The sequence below is a fragment of the Limanda limanda genome, chromosome 6 (assembly GCF_963576545.1).
Source record: "Limanda limanda chromosome 6, fLimLim1.1, whole genome shotgun sequence".
NCBI lineage: Eukaryota > Metazoa > Chordata > Actinopteri > Pleuronectiformes > Pleuronectidae > Limanda > Limanda limanda.
Window position 1 is genome coordinate 11593330 of NC_083641.1, and position 15094 is coordinate 11608423.

The 15094-nt window shown below is 44.5% G+C and overlaps 1 long non-coding RNA gene across 1 annotated transcript; it reads left to right on the top strand.

The window, feature by feature from the left end:
• Positions 1-4210: 4210 nt before the first annotated feature.
• On the top strand, positions 4211-5712 carry LOC133003481 (uncharacterized). Its single transcript, XR_009678288.1, has 4 exons — positions 4211-4834; positions 5056-5149; positions 5269-5362; positions 5454-5712. It is a non-coding gene; the product is annotated as an uncharacterized LOC133003481 (long non-coding RNA).
• The last annotated feature ends 9382 nt before the right edge of the window (positions 5713-15094 follow it).

Sequence of the window (15094 nt, forward strand, 5' to 3'; positions counted from 1 at the left end):
CCAAATTGTTTTGAGTTAAACCTTATTTCTCGACAGATTGCAGTGCACATGCATATACACCTGTAAAATTATGACAAGTACTGATATGCTTGAATGAACAAGAACAAATGCTGCACATTAGCATGGACACACACACACACACACACACACAGACATACACCTTTGGGAAAATAAAGCAGAGCTCTGATACGGTTGGTTGAACAAGGTCACACCCTGGATGTGAGTACACAAACCACACAAGTACACAAATGCACACTGGCACATAGATTTAGCTACAGGGGTTGAAGGGAAAGAGAAAACAGGAGTGGACAATAAAAAGAGACAGAATGACAGAGAGAAGGGAGAGAGATAAAGAGAGGAAAGAAAATTCTGAGAAAGAAGAGGGAGTTAATTAGATGAATGGCAGAACAGGAAAGATAACAAAAAAATAGAAGGCTGTGCTGAAGTAAGAAGAAGATAAATAATAAATAGGGTTGATGAAAGGACATGACAAAACCTTAATTTACAGAATTATCACACAGTAGTCGATCCAGGCTTTGACTTTTTTATGATATAAAGGTCCGAGTAAATACATACATTTTAAAGAAATATTCATACATACACATTTAAAAAAAGTTTTCCAAAGTCAATTAATCTAGTTTAGCTGCAACCTTCAAAGTACAGTGTATACCTGAATGTTTTTTTCTGATGTTTATAATTAGTTTGTATAACACAACTCAAAGACAAAATAATGTTTAATTATATTAATTTAATTTGATGTTGAAAATAAAATACAAAATTTAACAAGGGTTCCACAGGCTATGGAGCGCTGCGTAACCAATAAATACATGGATCTAGTCTCTGTGGATTTAAGAAGGGAGGAGACTAGGTTTAGGTTTACTCATTTTAATATACAAAAATAATATAAAAATGAAATGACAAATACATAAATAATTAAACATCTGAGTTAAATTAATTTAGAAGATTTAGTAAAAATTAACTCAAATATCAGAGTTAAATTAACTCAAATATTGAGTTAAATTTAAATTTTTTAGTTAAATTAATTAAGAAAATTTAGTTAATTTAACTCAAATATTCAAGTTAAATTAATTATATATTAGAGTTTGAGCATGTTAAAGCCCTCAAAAAGCCAATTAATTTGCCTAAATAAATAATAATAATAATAATCCTAACAATTTCATTTGGGCCTCATGTCTGTCAGTGCCTGTCAGTGCTCAGGCCCTAAAAATGAACAGATTTATATGCTGACAGGATTTCTCACATGGTACCTGAGTGACTGACTGGCCCCACCCTCCTGCAGAAACAAAGAAACGTAACAACACAACCCTGTACCGCTTTTGTCTCCTTAAATGTAGTGCTGTGAATGCAGGATTTATAAAGTGTAGCAGAAACTCTTGCACATCTCTTGAAATAAATTCATCCCTATAGTTGCATTTAGACATGCACTCAAACTCCAGAGATTCTCCGCACCTTCACTGGAGGAGGTGCATGTGTGAACGCAAATGTCTGCGTGAGAGCCTTCATACTATTCTAATAATCTAGGACTTTCTCCACCTTGTCCCCTGGTAAAAAATGTGGGGGGGTTGACGCTTCTGACACGCGACTGATGCAAAAATGAAAAAAAAACAGAGCCACACACATACAAAGACGTCAAGAGAGTTTCTGGTGATAAGAGCTGACGATGGTGTCAAGGTGCTGTTAACAAAAACACATGATCTCTACAGAATTCAGTTTTGCTAATTTGAAAAGTTCTTACTGTGTGCAGATTTTCAGTGTAATTATTCTTGAAGTTTAACGTTTTGGTCAAATTGTTTTCTTTTCTCTTCAAAATCAGTTTTTATGACTCATACTGAATGTTTCTTAACTTGTTTGTAAATTGTAGAGCTCCTATATACCTATTCATCCCTGCAGCAGGAGTCGTGTCGTGAAACATCTGTGGATAAGTTGCTACATTGGGCACAAACACTGTGTGGTGACGTATTTAATGAATGGTGGCCTCTATAGCCTGTCAGTCAAGTTGACGGTTATTGTGAAATCAAAGTGCACCTGCATCGATAAAAAACAAAAACAGAAATAATGAAAGACAAAAGGGAGAAAGGGACATTGTGATAGAGAGGCAAACGCTGGATTCATGTTTGTTTTGTCCAACTCTTCATTCAGCAGCCAAATTACAGTAGGAGATGCCAGACACACACACACACACACACACACACACACACACACACACACACACACACACACACACACTCATATAGATGCACCATATATCCAAACTCCTCCTCTCTTTTTGCACACACTCCTTGCATATATTTTTTTCCCAACGTGACTCATTGAAGTGCTGAATCTGGGTGAGCCACTTCTCTTCTTCAGTGTGAGTGTGTGCAGTGTGTGTGTTCGAGTGCTGCAGTGGTTTGTTAGTCAGGTTGCTCAACAGAGAGTAATGGTTGGCAAGAACAAGAGGCAGAGGAGAGGAGAGGAGAGGAGAGGAGAGGAGAGGAGAGGAGAGGAGAGGAGAGGAGAGGAGAGGAGAGGAGAGGAGAGGAGAGGAGAGGAGAGGAGAGGAGAGGAGAGGAAAGGAGAGGAAGTGGAGAGGCGATGAGAGACCTTAATAATTCAGCTCCTGGCATAAATTGCTGAAACTGAAACGACTGCAGATTTCTTTTGAGCTAAACTTCCACTGAACTTTTCAGTGTTGTCGTTTGTTTGCAGTAAAACAGGGGACATGTGTCAAATACTTATATTTGCTGGAAGCTTGCAGGAAACTTCATGGGATACAGTGGGATGTTTTTGATGATAAATATAAGTATATATATATATTAATATATTCATAGTCTTGATTGGAAGAAAACAAGTGCTCATTAATACAAGTCAAACATTGTGTTTGAATCAGACTCAGCATTTAAATTCAGAGTTATTTCCTGTTACGTACGTAGTGTGTTTGTGATTTTGAATTTTAATTAAGCACAGCTAGGACACATCTGAAATAACACATAACAGCAGTTAAATGAATAATTCAAACATATATATATATATTAACCTGGTCGGAAGATCGCATCGCAAGTTTTCTAGCTTCACTCTCCACCATAGACTGTTTATACAGTTGTTACAGAACTCTGGACACAACATAAAAAAAAATCAAATAATTCTGAAGTAGGTCCAGATCATTAACACAGGACAAGAAAACAGCCCATTCCAAACAGGAAGGTTAAGAACGGGCATAGCAACAACTGAAATGACACATGTGACTGTTGCCTCTTCATCATCATGACACTGTAGGTGGTTTTCATCTCTTTATCATTATTCATGATGCTGCAGTAATGGCAGAGTATTAATAGCCCATGTTTGGGTCAGAAAACATTCGTCATCTTGTCACAGAAGACTATAAGAAGACGTTACCATGGCAACTTCACAAGTGTTCATTCAGACGTGCATTATTCAAGTCACACTGCATGAAAAGAAGCGTTTGTGTCAATCTGTGTCGCAGAGAAGTGTTGGCACATCCTTCGGTTAACGACTTTCACACGTATCTGCAGGCAGCAAAGGAAACGCTCAGGGTTCCTGCAGTTGTCAAGCCTGTGAGCTGTTGAGATTTGACCCCCCCTGCTCCAACTCCTAGAGGACGCTTTCACATGCAAATGACAATGCTCTGAGCTTCACAAATGCAAATCAGTTTCCCTGAGAGCAGATAACAACAATGTGTAAGAGGCACCAACAAACTATCTGGCTGAGTAAACCAGGCTTAAAATAAATATTAAACCTGAAATTTTAAATTGTTCTTAAGTAAGTAAGTGTGCTATAATGAATTATATTGTATACCACGAACAAAGGTCAATGCAGTCAAAAGAAATGAAACAATGCACTTTATTTCAAATTTTTATTGTCATCCAAAACAATCCTAAATCTCAACAACTGTATAGAGTGGCATGATTACAGTCACTTTTTCAATTGTGCTGGTTAAATGCACAGAGGAAGTGTAAACCACACCTCTACCAGCAAATAAATGATGCTGGGTATGATCATCTGTGTCCTGTAAGCTCCAAACTTCTACTGGCTTTCCATAAAAATATCTGTCCTCCCAAAATACTGGCATCAAATTCACATGTCAATGGCAAACTAAGCTGTTCCATGAATTATAAATGGTACATTTTCACCACTACTTTCAAAATTGCTATGAAACATTCATTGATTTAATGATTTATTTTTTCAGTGTAATATTTAATCCCCCATGGACTGCACAGTGACAAAACACAGCAGCCGGCTGTTTGGATACAACATACATCTCCACTCAGTTTGATTATTATTTTAAATATAAAGGAGACACAATATAGAGCTTAAATTCCTTCATAATTTGAACTTCAATTGTCTAATTGTTGTTATTAAACTTTCTCAGTATTCCATTAAAACAGTCAACACTTTTATCCAAAGCGACTTACAATAAGTGCATTCAACTATAAGGTTACGAACACAGAACAGCATGAGTGAATCATGTGTGTAAATTTACTAAACACCACAAAAAATAAACCTGGCCTCAGTCAAATACTTATCCCACGAAGTAACCGCTGCTCACGTCACCCGCTCGCGTCATCAGCTGATGGACTCGTCCAATCAGAGCCTCGTAAACGCCGTGCAGCAGCGTCGAGTGTCCCGCAGACAGGAAGCGGGTCGTGTTTAGCTTGTCCCGTACGAGTGACTCTGTTCTCGGGGTAAATAACTTGCTGAAGTTGACACGACGCTGTTCCCTGGAGGAGAATATGAGTGCGTGTGGAGGCAGAGCCGCGGGCCCGGTGTGGACGAGTCGAGGCGGAGAAGACGGGCGCACAGTCCCTGAGTTACGGTGAGCTAGAGACGCCATGCTAACCACTAAGCTAACTGGTACATCTGAAAGCATGTCCGCCACTCTTTGGGATAGCGAGAAAGTTGCTAAAATACGAATACAGCATCGAGTGCTGGAGCAGATCTAGTGCATGTGTAAATATGTATGAATTACTTAGATGTAACAGTTTGTTCTCGTTAAGTTTTTTCATCAACGTGACTTTTTTCTGTATGTTTTCACAGCCTCAGCCCCCCCCCACACACACACAAACAAAGAGGCGTTAGGCTGAGACGCTGAAAGTCCGGATTTAAAGTGCAGAAAATTAAGCCATTGAATGTAAGTAACTGTTTATGAATTGTTTTGGTGTTTTTTTGCTGTGGATCTTCCAACGGTGATGCAGCGCGGCTATTTCCGTTTATAAATAATAAAGTCATGTTACATGTGGTGTTTTCCAGCTGCCTGTCCATGACGTACAAAGACACACTATGAGCCAGTATGATCCGACCAGACCTTACATCAGCATTGAGGAGTTGTCGGAGAAGAAAGAGGGTAAGGTTATATTCATTAAATAATTTTCCAGTTACATGTAAAGGTGTATGTTGTCATTGAACTGTGCTAATTTTACTGAATGTGTTTACAGCTGATTGAAGCGGGACAGATGACATGGATCCATCCTTCCACAGCCAGGAGCACACCGACCTGTGTCCCACACTTCATATAAGACTGGAAGCTACACTGGATCTCACAGCTACACACCACAGACGTCTACACACTGGAGAAGATTCAGACAGTCCCACAAAGAAGTCATGACCCAGAGGCTGCAGAGAAACATTTCAAGCCTCACCTGAGATTTTGTACAATATTTTTGCTGTATGTAAATAAAGCTTTCACTCCACATATACCTTGTTCACATTTGTTCCCTGTACAATATGTTCACCTATAGCATCAAGCATCACATGAATGTTTAGTTTTAATTAACTGCAGTGCTTTTGGTAAAGGCTTACTTATAAATAATAATAAATATTAATATATACATTTTTATTATAAATATTGTGTGGGAGGGGCTTACCCCACGTGCGGAATGCTGTGACCCCACGTGTGCACTGCAATGACCCATAAGGTGACCAATAGCAACACTTCTACCAGCCAATCACGAGTGACATTAGTTTCAAGGGTCTGTGGTTTCCTCCAATGGTGAGTAGAGAGAGGTTCTAGCCAGCGGCTGGACTCCGATTCATATGCTAATTAGATCACACGTCGCGATCGGTCCGCGCGGCGGCGCGAGCCCCCCCGCGGCTCTCTCCTTTGTTCTCCAAATCCCCCTTAAGGTCCGCAAACGCCGATAGACCCACCTTGTCTTCACTGGCGAACGCCGAGGTAACATCATGGAAACAGTTGGTTACAGCAGGGGATTAGGCCTGTCCGTAGAGGTTCACTGTGACAATAATACTGCTTTTCGTCTAGTGTCAAACAGGAAATTGTTATTAAGGTATATGTGTGCTCTAGGTTTTCAGATGATAAGATTGACTCTATGTTTTCACACAAACCCTCCTGTCAGTTTGTTTCATTAGTCATATGTTTGTGTAGTTTTAACTACCTGATCTTACACCTCTTCTGCCACAAACTAAAAACACACTCTTCTGACTATACCTTGAATACAATTTTAAAACTAACAATTAAGTAGCACTGACATGGCACTTACTTATAGCACTTTCTTGATTCTTGTTTTTCTGGGTTTGTATCCTCATGGTTGAATGCACTTATTGTAACTCGCTTTAGATAAAAGCGCCAGCTAAATGAAATGTTATAATAATCTGTATTGTGTGTTTCACTGCTGGATTTGTTTCTCAAAAGACTTAATACATAAATGGTATGAGGTAATGATCCTGTGCTTAAAGGGATAGTTCACTGAAACCAGAAATTACACTGTTTCAAGTCCAATATGAATGTTGGGGCTTCTGGACACCTGGATGACACCATAGGAGCAGTATGGAGGCATGTTGTGTTAAAAAAACATTATAATGATCCTCAGTTGTATTGGATTCTGCTGTAACACTGCTTACCCATGAATATCCAAAAATGTTTTTAAACTATAGTTCTCTCAACTAAAACTTTGCAGTGCCGTGGACTTATGTTTTCAGTCTAAAAGAATACACACATTCCAGTTCATTATGTTTAATGTTTTAAGTACTTTTAACTTAGATACATGAATAGAGATGAATAGTTATGTGAAGTTAGACCAACTTAAGATAGAACCTTGGGGGAACTTAATACTTTAGGTTGACACAACACGTAAGCCATTAAGTTGAGTAAACTCAAAACAGCTTTGCAGATGTTTGCTTTACTTTTTAAAGTTTGCTCAACTTGTATTTTTTACAGTGTATAATGGCAGTTAAGTTATTGGCTTTATAAAGGTTTGCACCAAATGTTTATCAATTGTTCATAATAAATAGATAATTGTAAGCTATAGATCATCACAACAACTTTATTCAGCTTTTCTTTTTTTACAGTGTGTTCATCATCACAAAAAAACAGAATGAATTACATCACACTAATGATGATACAATGTTGGTATAGTAATATTAAACAATAATATTGCTGGGTCTAACCACTAGTTTCAGTCTCATCCCTCCAATCTGCCTCCACACCTGCTCTTCATCAGACTCTTCTTCACGGATACTTCACCTGGATGCAGTATTTAAAGACAGATCACTTCCTTGTCAGAAAATCATAATACCTTGTGGTATTGACTCTTTGGTTGATCCTTATACCAGTTTATCAGCCAACTAACCCTGTCTTGCCCGTCACCACCTCACTCAGTTCCTATCCGATCAGCCGCCTCATCAGCCGCACCATACTTCCCTGAACTCACTGAAAAATTCCTTGAAAATTCCTTTCAGACTCCCTTTGCTTTGTCACTCTGGACTTTCTTCTGGTTTGCCTCATTACTGGTTTGATTGTTGTCAGCCCAATTCCCAGGTCATTACCTGTACAGCCCATTCTTACTACTACTACAACTGTATTAACATTGTATCTGTGATTAGTTCTGCAAATTGAGGTGAGCCTGTTTCTCATTAGGCATCTGTTAGGTGAAGAGAAGAAGATATACAGGTTGATGTTAAAAATGTTTTAGATGAGGATTGCACCAGTAGTTAATCATAGGCATGCCCCATAATAGTATGTAAATCGGGGGTTTATCCTTTACTTCTTGGTTCAGTGATTCTGTAAGTTGTGAAACACAATCTCGTCTGTATCTGTGACTAAACTAAATGAAATGAAGATGCATGGGCAAATGATTGAGTGCAGAGTAAGTGAAGAAGTGTTACAGTTAATTACAGTAATGAAATCATTGCTTAATAAGCACATGTAGTGAGTGGGGGACTTACATAATTCAACCTCCGCACTCAGTATGTGTTCGCACCATTGTTTACGTAATGCGTTCGGCGTCAGGCTCCTGCGTGGGTGATGACGTCGACCCCCGTGCATGCCGGGTGGCGTGAGGACGTCAGGGGCCCGGCGCGACGGGAACGTAATGACGTCCGGGACCCCGGGGCATGCTGGGGTATTTAACGCCATCTTGTTTGTTTTGATTTTGATGCTAACTGATGCTAAATAAACGGAGCACCACTCGTGTTCCAGACTAGATGGAAGTTGTGATGTGATTTATCTCAATTTCCACACTGGTGACCCTGACGTTCGTTTGATTGACGTTTTTCACAAACGGGACCTGACCATGGCTGTGCACGCTGTGGCCCTCAAACTCCCCGAATTCTGGGAAGCATCAGCTTCAGCATGGTTTGCCCAGACGGAGGCGCAGTTTGCCCTGCGGGACATAACAGCTGACACAACACGTTTCTACTACGTTGTGTCAGCTCTTTGAAGTTCAACAGCATCCCGGGTGGTGAGTCTGCTGAAACACCCTCCAGCTACGGACAAGTATGAGGCACTCAAAGCTCACCTGTTAAAGACTTTTGAACTGTCAGACGCTGAGAGAGCCAGCAGGCTTTTCTCCCTCCAAGGACTGGGGGATAGCAAACCATCTGAGCTCATGGACCATATGCTGGATCTCCTGGGGGAGCACAGCCCCCATTTTCTTTTCACCCAGCTTTTCCTGCGTCAGCTGCCTTCCCAAGTCAGAGCTGCGTTGGCCAACACCACAATCACCGACTGTAGACAACTGGCTGAAGAGGCTGATACATTTTTTGTGGCGAGTCAAGAGCGCTATGTAATGGCCGCGTTTCTGGCACCGCACGGCGATCCAGTGACCATGGAGGATTCCACACTCATCGCAGCAACCTCTTCTCGTCGGCAGCGGTCTTCAGGTCGGCAGCAACCTTCAGGCCCCCAACAGTCTTCTTCAGGCTTGTGCTTCTACCACGAGAAGTTTGGACCGAAGGCTTATAGATGTCGGCCGCCCTGCAGGTTCGGCGGGTCGGGAAACGCCAGGGCCGGCGCTCAGTAGTGGCCATGAGTGTCGGCCACGTCGGCAGGCTGCTGTTTATCCGGGACAACATCTCCGGACGACGTTTCCTGTGCGACACGGGAGCACAGAGGAGCGTCCTGCCTGCATCCCGTTTGGATATGGTGACCGACAGCCACGGGCCCCCGATGGAAGCGGCTAATGGGACCCCCATCCGCACGTATGGACTGAGGTACGTTGAGTTGTGTTTCGGGGGGCATCGGTTTGGCTGGGATTTTGTCACGGCAAAGGTCGCCGTTCCCCTCCTTGGCGCTGATTTTTTGTGTGCCCATGGACTGTTGGTGGATGTAAAGAACCGCCGTTTGATCGACGCCGTCACGTTCTGTTCTTATACGTGCACACTCGGCGGGGCTGGCTCCATGGGACTGTCTAGCATGCTGTCCACACCGGATGACTTCCACCGGTTACTGGCTAGCTTTCCATCACTCACTCAGCCCACTTTCTCCGCGTCTGCCGTGAAGCATGGTGTGGAGCACCACATCGCCACTACTGGTCCACCCGTCTACGTCCGTGCTCGCCGCCTCGACCCGACCAAGCTTGCCGTGGCTAAGGCCGAGTTTTCCAACATGGAACGCCTGGGAATAGTCCGCCGATCCGACAGCCCGTGGGCGTCACCTCTTCACATCGTCCCCAAGCCTGGTGGTGGCTGGCGCCCATGTGGCGACTACAGGCGGCTTAATGAGGCAACAACACCTGACCGATACCCAGTCCGGCACATACAGGATTTTTCAGCACACCTGGCCGGGATGGTGATTTTTTCTAAGGTAGACCTCGTCCGGGGCTATCATCAGGTGCCTATGCACTCACTGGACATTCCAAAAACAGCGGTGATTACGCCGTTCGGGCTTTTTGAGTTCCTAAGGATGCCGTTCGGACTTAAAAACGCAGCCCAAGCTTTTCAACGCCTCATGGACTCTGTTTTACGTGACCTGCCTTTTCTTTTTGTGTATTTGGACGACATTCTGGTTGCAAGCACGTCCGAATCTCAGCACCGGTCGCACCTCCGAGTGCTTTTTGAGCGGCTCAACCAACATGGCCTGATTGTTAACCCTGCTAAGTGCCAGTTTGGTCGCTCCACCATTGATTTCCTGGGACACAGAGTCACTAAGGATGGCGCAGTCCCTCTCCCATCAAAGGTGGAGGCGGTCACACGTTTTCCACGCCCGCTCACCGTGAAAGCCCTGCAGGAATTCCTCGGCATGGTGAACTTTTATCATCGGTTCATCCCTCGAGCCGCTCAGCTCATGCAGCCCCTGCACGAGGCCTTGAAAGGCAAGCCCATGCACGCTGTGGACTGGACTGAGGGCAGGGATAAGGCTTTTGCTGACACTAAGGCAGCCCTTGCGCACGCCGCTATGCTGGCACATCCTTCTGCCACAGCCTCCATCGCCATTACCTCAGACGCCTCGGATTACGCTGTCGGGGCTGTCTACGAGCAGTGGGTAGGCGGGGCCTGGCAGCCGCTTGCTTTCTTCAGTCGACAACTGCGCACCAACGAGCGGAAATACAGCACGTTCGATCGGGAGCTGTTGGGTCTCTACCTCGCCATCAGACACTTCCGTTTCCTGCTGGAAGGTCGACACTTCACCGCTTTCGTCGACCACAAACCGCTGGTTTTCGCCATGGCCAAGGTGGCTGAGCCGTGGTCCGCCCGCCAGCAACGTCATCTGTCCTACATCTCCGAGTTCACCACGGATTTACAGCACGTGGCCGGTAAGGACAACCAGGTGGCGGACTGCCTGTCACGGGCTGTGGCAGGAGCAGTCCATCTTGGCCTGGATTACGGCCGCATGGCAGCGGACCAGACCACAGATCCAGACTTACACCCTCTGAGGACCTCGACTACAGGTTTGAGGATAGAGGACGTCGTGTTTGGGGAGGCTGACACCACGCTCCTGTGTGACGTCTCCACAGGCAGGCCTCGGCCGATCGTGCCCACGGGATGGAGACGCCGCGTTTTTGATGCCATCCATGGCCTCTCCCATCCTGGGTCAAAAGCGTCGCAGAGACTGGTGGCGGCGAAGTTTGTTTGGCACGGCCTCAAAAAGGACGTTAGAGACTGGGCTGCCACTTGTCTGGAGTGCCAACGGGCCAAAGTGCACCGACACACTAAAGCCCCGTTAGAGTTGTTCCCGGTGCCAGAGAGGCGGTTTGATCATGTCAACGTGGATCTGGTTGGCCCTCTACCCTCCTCTCATGGTTTCACCTACCTGTTCACCATGGTTGACAGGACCACCCGTTGGCCTGAGGCTGTGCCACTGACATCGCTGACATCCGTGGATATGACACGGGCATTTATCGGCACCTGGGTTGCCCGCTTCGGCACCCCTTCGGACATATCCTCTGACCGGGGTGCGCAGTTCACGTCTGAGCTGTGGAACACGGTGGCCCAGAGCATCGGAGTGAAACTCCACCGCACGACTGCATATCACCCGCAGGCTAACGGTCTCTGTGAGCGGTTCCATAGGTCGATGAAGGCTTCACTTCGGGCTGGCCTCAAAGACTGCAACTGGGTCGACAAGCTCCCGTGGGTGATGCTGGGCATCAGAACTGCACCAAAGGAAGACCTGCAATCCTCATCCGCGGAGCTTGTCTATGGCCAGCCTCTGCGGGTCCCAGGGGATTTTGTTCCTACCTCCAACGTCCCTTGGTCTGCGGCTCCCCAGCGGGCCACGCTACTGGACAACGCAAGGCTTTTCGCACCTGTCCCTACTTCCCGGCACGGCCTCCCTCAGTCGCACATCCCCGCTGGGCTTCAGAAGGCGGAGTACGTTTTTGTTCGCCACGACGCTCACAGGGGACCACTACGGCCGCCCTACGAGGGCCCATTTGGCGTGTTGGAGAAGGGGGACAAACATTTTGTGGTGGACATGGGAGGCAAACCGGAGCGACTCTCCATTGACCGCCTCAAACCAGCTCATCTGGACGTGGCTAAGCCCGTTGAAGTAGCCCAGCCCCCACGACGCGGGCGGCCTCCAGTTATGCATCCACCCCCTGTTCCCCTTCTCATCAAACCTCCCACACTCCATGCCCCACACTCCTGTCAAGGCGGGATACCTGCCACAGTAGTGTCTCCTCCACCCCCTCCAAAACACAGTCGTTTTGGCCGGTTAATACAACCACCTGTTTGGTGATATTTTTTGTCTGCTATGGTGAATTCTGGGGGGACGTGTGTAGTGAGTGGGGGACTTACATAATTCAACCTCCGCGCTCAGTATGTGTTTGCACCATTGTTTACGTAATACGTTCGGCGTCAGGCTCCTGCGTGGGTGATGACGTCGACCCCCGTGCATGCCGGGTGGCGTGAGGACGTCAGGGGCCCGGCGCGACGGGAACGTAATGACGTCCGGGACCCCGGGGCATGCTGGGGTATTTAACGCCATCTTGTTTGTTTTGATTTTGATGCTAACTGATGCTAAATAAACGGAGCACCACTCGTGTTCCAGACTAGATGGAAGTTGTGATGTGATTTATCTCAATTTCCACACACATATCTTTCAGTTCTAAGAATTTATTGAGCAAAAGCAGTTTTTTAGAATTCAAACTGAAAATCATGCTGAGTCAAATAGGATAATTCAGTCAGTAAAAGACAAAAACGTTGTACAATGTATACTATACTCATGGCGTAGTGTTTGAATAGTTGACTTGCATAGCATGGTGTCAGTGTGTGCTTGTTGATGATTCAGCCGTCAACCGGCCAAGACCTGGAACCAGGTTAACAAACTAAGCAGGTTCGCCAATGAAAAGATCGGCGAAATAACAATGATATGGCAGTCAACAGCATTGCAGAAAGATGACTGGCAGGCAGGTTTCAGGCCGGGCAGGCAAACTATCCCGGAGGCAGATAGTTATCTGAGGCAGGCAAAGACACAGGATGTCAGCAAACCAAAGGAGAACGGGATACAAAAAACAGAGAGAGACTACTCAGTAGTATCTGTATAAACCAGTGTTCTTAAACTGCTTCAGGTGATTAGTGAGAATCAGCTGCGGGTGTTCCAGGGATCTGCAGAGTAGAAACCACGCTCACGCCCAGATTGCCATGCCAATCACTGTCACTTAAACCAGACTTGCAATCTGAGTTCATTCGTTCTTATTCATACTCACACACGCACACACACACAAGGGAGGAACAGCCAGGGTGCAGACCGAGTGGTGTTGTCCAAAATGTTGTTGTGCATTCACCAGAAATGATGATCCCAGCATGTGACCATGATTGTCAACTGCTGAAACAGCTGAGGGCTAAAGGCCGGAGCATGCTTCTGCGTTTTCACGGGTAGATTTGTGGTTATTTTGCAAGATTTCATACTTACATATATGAGCATTTTATCACATCTTGATTTGCTTCGTCAAACATTCAGGAAGTTCTGGCTTGGCCAAGTGGTAGGGCTAAGGGAGGGATTGGGACAGGGTATTACTCTCTTCTATTGTTAACAAGGTTGTTTTGCTTTGACCTGGGACTGATAAGTTCAGACAGGAATCTTCACTGCTGTAACAATTCAATTTCCTCTCTTGTGGATCAATAAAATGTGATTTCAGGGGACAAAAAGCTTTCTATACAAGTTCAGTTGACCCTATGGCTGAAATAGAGTCTTAACAGCACAGTGGGATGCAGCAGAGTGCAGAAGATACGATCAATCCCACTGGTTGATTCAAAGAGTGGAGAGAGCAATAGAAAGCCAGAAATCCTGAATCAGTGGAGGCTGTCAGCTAAGATTACAGTTATTTTACAGTTCAGGTTTCATGCTCACTGAATCTCCACTAAATTGACTCAGCCTTTCGCCACCAATAGACAATTGTAAACTACATGAATGCACTATAATACTGTACAAAGGATGATATTTAAGGAATGGAGGGAAATGAGACTTGAAGTTCCTGATTAAATTCGTTTGACCATTTCTTTGTTTGTTAAAAAAAAAGTAATGTAATGTTTTTATTACTGATCACTGCCTTTCACAAAGATCAATGAAATGCAGACGTGAATTATTTTGACATCCACAATACTGGGAGGGTTACGCTTGACTCTGTACCCACATGTGCCAATTAGATTTGACATGTTTTTTACGGTTACGGTGCATGATCCCTTTTATGAAAGACAGATATCAGATTACCAGAATGACAAGCGTGAAACTGTGCGTGAACATTTCTGAATGTTTCCATATAATTGACCTTTTCTTGCTGCCAAAATAACCTACATGGCTTGAAAAACGATTTTTTTTTTACAATCTGCCATCTATAAGACAGAGATGGATGTGCGGTTACCAGGCTACTAGGTTGACGCACAATGTTACAGCATCAGAGCAGAAGGAGGCTATGACGGGCCCTTGGATTTAATCAGGTACAAGAGGCACCTGCATTCGTCCCCGGTAATGGTCTTTTTTAGTTTTGGCCAAAGGTATTTGTTGGTGCCACTGTGATATAGTGGCAATACAACTGATACAATCACGCTTTTGTTCTTGAAAGTCTATTTATCTCGAATCAAATGTCAATCTTAACCTTTTAAATCTGTCAAGTGTTATTTCCCGACTTTTTCACAACAAGAAAAACCAATAAACAACTTAAAATACTCACCAAAGTACACCTTTATGCAAACCCCACATATTGTATAGGCTGTAGTCTTTCATTATTACCATGTAATTGTGTTTGAGCTATACATCTTTTTTGTTTACTGGTGACAAGATGAAGAGGAGGGGAACGGATGAAGGACAAACCAGTGATAGAAAAAAATCTCTAGTCTAGGACAGGAGATGATAGAAAGAAGAGAAAGCAGAGAGAGAGAAGAGCAGAGTGAAGGTGACAAGGAA